Source organism: Lissotriton vulgaris, chromosome 7 (genome assembly GCF_964263255.1).
Source record: "Lissotriton vulgaris chromosome 7, aLisVul1.2, whole genome shotgun sequence".
Lineage (NCBI taxonomy): Eukaryota > Metazoa > Chordata > Amphibia > Caudata > Salamandridae > Lissotriton > Lissotriton vulgaris.
Genome location: NC_141695.1, coordinates 1288036461 through 1288041542, shown reverse-complemented (window position 1 = coordinate 1288041542; position 5082 = coordinate 1288036461). Strand labels below are relative to the sequence as shown.

General features: G+C 38.4%; 2 non-coding genes across 2 annotated transcripts; both read left to right on the top strand.

The window, feature by feature from the left end:
* The first annotated feature begins 1675 nt into the window (after window positions 1–1675).
* LOC147703431 (Nuclear RNase P) lies at window positions 1676–1982 on the top strand. Its single transcript, XR_015298623.1, has one exon.
* Window positions 1983–4397: 2415 nt separating this feature from the next.
* LOC147703430 (Nuclear RNase P) lies at window positions 4398–4704 on the top strand. The gene has a single exon (XR_015298584.1).
* Window positions 4705–5082: the final 378 nt, after the last annotated feature.

Here is a 5082-nt window from a genome sequence, read left to right as displayed (position 1 = left end):
TAGCCGGTCAGCCACTAACTTCTTTAAAAACTCAGAACTGTACATAAGTACATATCCAGCCAGTTATCAAAGTATCCTGGAGACCGAAAAGTCATGGACAGCCAACCAGGTCTGAAGAAAGGTAAGCTGTGAGAGCATCAATGGCACAATGCAACTGGATATGGAGGGTATCAGGTTCACAATCTATGCAGTTTCGAATATGGAGCTAGGATGCAGCAATAACAGGCTTCAAATATCAAAGAGTTGGAAGGTTTTATGAGGCAAGTAGAAGTCCTAAATGAGAAAGGATTTAAAATGTCTGTATTATCATGTTTTACAGCATTTGTAATGCAAATCTCAAAGGAATAGATATTCACCTCAGAGCAAAATCCAAAGCCCAACGGAAGAAGAGACCAATGCAGAAAACTGGCAAACGTCCAGGAGGACAGTGACGAATAATAGTCCAAAAGAGAATTAAGAAGTTCTACGTGAATAGCAGCTAAAGGAGGAATTTTACAAGCAGGTCAAAAAAATATAGGCATGGAGGGGCAGGAAAAGCTCTAACTAATAGAGATTTGTCGGCATTAGGAATGTTGAATATCAACATAAGCAAAGTTAAATCTTTAGTTGCATTAATTGGAGCTGGAATGAAATAAAAACAAATGACAGCAAGTGGTGATTCTCCTGAGTCTAACGATGTGCGATTAATTGAGAATAGAATCTCTGAACCAGGGCAGCATTTCTACTAAATCTTAATTTGTCGGATGGAGATGGAAAGGCACCGTAATTAGAGAAGAAGAAGTAATGGGAAGCTAAACAGATCTTTGAATTACCTATTTTTAAGGCGTCTAGGACAGAGCTGAAGTGTACGTTAATTGAAAGGTCAATGCTCATGCATGTGGAATTCTTCTGTCAGTTTACAGTACTGTGGAGGGCAGTTAAATAGACATCTGCCTACTTGTCAACTTCTGAGTCTTCCGTGATTTAGCCTGAGCAGAAGACATTGCTGCACTGATGCTCCACTCCCGCTCTAGTCTACAAAAGCACTGTGGTCATGACCCCCTGAAGAATGCAAGGGCACGCAGTGCAGATCACAATGTACCAAGGACATAACTTTACCCTGTAAGGATACAAGATTTAGCCTGGCTGCCTTACCCATGGTTTTCATCAATTCAAAAACTATAGCTGGTAATTTGCTTAGAGTAAACAGAAAATCAGAGACATGGCGGTAAGCATTTTCACAACTGCTAAGAAAATTAAAGAAATAATCTAAGTACCTTTTTAATATACTATCAAATAGTAGACATACTTCAATTGAAGTTACTGTGATCTGGCTCTTCTTTTAATAAGTGCCAAAAATCATCAAGAATTTATCTTAAGAGATATTTCCTGAAGCTAGGCTACTAATCACTGCCTATCTATTAGCATTAAATGAGCACCACTCTTCAGATTTGCATGTAAATGAGGCTGAATGTGAATGATGCATTATGCAAATGAGCTCTGATCCTTGTGTGAGATAGACTAAACTTTTCAATGAAAGTGTTGCTTTTTGTGCAATTTTGCATCATGTTTTTATGGCTACAGTGACAGTAGTGCTGTAAACGAAATGAATCAAATTCCCGTCATGCTCACCCTATGAGTGTGAGTAACTTGAAAACTAACATATATATACTGCATTGATGAGTTTGCGCATTAGAGCAGAGGAAGCTCAACATAGAGGTCACTGGCTGAGTGCATATGTTACTCCCTCACCTTAGGAAAGGGCTGAGACAAGAACTAGTCACCATCCTAGCAGGGATCTCCTGAGCAAGGAGAACAAGCAACCAGAAACCTGTGGCTGGCAGCTGCTGCAAAAGAGGTTGTGCTGGCGCAAGTTTCTGATTCCCAGATCAGCTGATGCTGTACTCCTGATATTGGAAGTGGCATGTGGTTGGCTTGGCTGAGTGCTATGGTTGAGATGAGACAATGTCTCATTACCCAATTTAGACTACTCTTCATCTGCCCATATTTTTTCCTAAATTGAATATGCATCACACACTATACTGTAAGTGCAAAGAAAAATGACTAACCGTGCTTTTCTTCAAAGTACTACTTTGTTGTCATCAAACAGAAACACTGAATAGATCACATATCATAATTATCTCAACAACATGCTTTATTAGCATTTTATAGGATGCCTTCTTCACCAAATATAGACAATTTTTCACTCACTTCATCAATGCACTGGACATCGATTGTGGATCCATCCTGTAATACACAGCATATACATCAATTTCAAACACTGTCAATGCAGAGATAAATCAAAATTCTACAGAACATATGTTTAGTGTGCTTGAAATGTACGGTGTCAATCAAACTAAAGTCTTTCTTTCAACCTTTTTTTCTGAGTTGCATCCAAAATAAAAGGAACATTTTCACAAAACTGATCATTTGGCAACAATTCAGACAATCACCCTCCATTTTGTGACATGTTTGCTTACTGACCATGTGCAATAAAGCACTATAAACTGAATTTTGTAAGTTTAAAACATCTATTTTTCCCTTTCTACAAAAAATGCTAAATTCTGTTTCAATTGTCTATTAGTATTTCAAACATATTTCCTGGCATTCACTTCTAAATTCTTGACATCAGGGACTATTCAGACAACAGTTTTCATCTCTATTAGGCATGAGACTTAAAATGTGTAGTATTTTTTCCAACTTTCAAGAAAAGCTCCTCTTTATTTCTTTCATAAGATTTGGTATAGCCGGTCAGCCACTAACTTCTTTAAAAACTCAGAACTGTACATAAGTACATATCCAGCCAATTATCAAAGTATCCTGGAGACGGACAAGTCATGGACCAACAACCAGGTCTGAAGAAAGGTAAGCAGTGAGAGCATCAATGGCACAATGCAACTCGATATGGAGGGTATCAGGTTCACAATCTATACAGTTTGGAATATGGAGCTAGGATGCAGCAATAACAGGCTTCAAATGTCAACGAGTTGGAAGATTTTATGAGGCAAGTAGAAGTCCTAAATGAGAAAAGATTTAGAATGCCTGTATCATCATGTTTTACAGCATTGGTAATGCAAATCTCAAAGGAATATTCACCTCAGAGCAGTATCCAAAGCCCAACGGAAGAAGAGACCAATGCAGAAAACTGGCAAATGTCCAGGAGGACAGTGACGAATAATAGTCCAAAAGAGAATTAAGAAGTTCTCCGTGAATAGCAGATAAAGGAGGAATTTTACAAGCAGGTGAAAAAAATATAGGCATGGATGGACAGGAAAAGCTCTAACTAATGGAGATTTGTTGGCATTAGGAATGTTGAATATAAACATAAGCAAAGTTAAATCTTTAGTTGCATTAATTGGAGCTGGAATGAAATAAAAACAAATGACAGCAAGTGGTGATTCTCCTGAGTCTAACGATATGCGAATAATTGAGAATAGAATCTCTGAATCAGGGCAGCATTTCTACTGAGTCTTAATTTGTCGGGTGGAGATGGAAAGGCACCGTAATTAGAGAAGAAGAAGTAAAGGGAAGCTAAATAGATCTTTGAAGGAACCTATTTTTAAGGTGTCTAAGACAGGGCTGAAGTTTACTTTAATGCAAAGGTCAATGCTCATGCATGTGGAATTCTTCTGCCAGTTTACAGTGCTGTGGAGGGCAGTTAAATAGACATCTGCCTACTTGTCAACTTCTGAGTCTTCCGTGATTTAGCCTGAGCAGAATACATTGCTGCACTGTTGCCCCACTCCCGCTCTAGTCTACAAAAGCAGTGCGGTCATGACCCCCTGAAGAATGCAAGGGCACGCAGTGCAGATCACAATGTACCAAGGACATAACTTTACCCTATAAAGAAAAACCAAGATTTAGCCTGGCTGCCTTCCCCCTGGTTTTCATCAATTCAAAAATATTGCTGGTAATTTGCTTAGAGTAAACAGGAAATCAAAGACATGACTGTAAGCATTTTCACAACTGCTAACAAATTTCAAGATATCATCTAAGTACTTTTTTAAAATACTATCAAATAGTAGACATACTTCAATTGAAGTTACTGTGATCTGGCTCTTCTTTTAATAAGTGCCAAAAATCATCAAGAATTTATCTTAAGAGATATTTCCTGAAGCTAGACTGCTAATCACTGCCTATCCATTAGCATTAAATGTGCACCACTCTTCAGATTTGCATGTAAATGAGGCTGAATGTGAATGATGCAATATGCAAATGATCATTGATCCTTGTGTGAGATAGACTAAACTTTTCAATCAAAGTGTTGCTTTTTGTGCAATTTTGCATCATGTTTTTATGGCTGCAGTGACAGTAGTGCTGCAAACGAGATGAATCAAATTCCCGTCATGCTCACCCTATGAGTTTGAGTAACTTGAAAACTAACATATATATACTGCATTGATGAGTTTGAGCATTAGAGCAGAGGAAGCTCAACATAGAGGTCACTGGCTGAGTGTATATGTTACTCCCTCACCTTAGGAAAGGTCTGAGACAAGAACTAGTCACCTTCCTAGCAGGGATCTCCCGAGCAAGGAGAACAAGCAACCAGAAACCTGTGGCTGGCAGCTGCTGCAAAAGAGGTTGTGCTGGGGCACGTTTCTGATTCCCAGATCAGCTGATGCTGTACTCCTGGTATTGGAAGTGGCTTGTGGTTGGCTTGGCTGAGTGCTATGGTTGAGATGAGACAATGTCTCATTACCCAATTCAGACTACTCTTCATCTGCTCAAATTTTTTCCTAAATTGAATATGCATCACACACTATACTGTAAGTGCTAAGAAAAAAGACTAACCGTGCTTTTCTTCAAAGTACTACTTTGTTGTCATCAAACAGAAACACTGAATAGATCATATATCATAATTATCTCAACAGCATGCTTTATTAGCATTTTCCAGGATGTATTCTTCACCAAATATAGACAATTTTTCACTCACTTCATCAATGCACTGGACATCGATTGTGTATCCATCCTGTAATACACAGCATATACGTCAATTTCAAACACTGTCAATGCAGAGATGAATCAAAATTCTACAGAACATATGATTAGTGTGCGTGAAATGTACTGTGTCAATCATAAGAAAGTCTTTCTTTCAACCTTTTT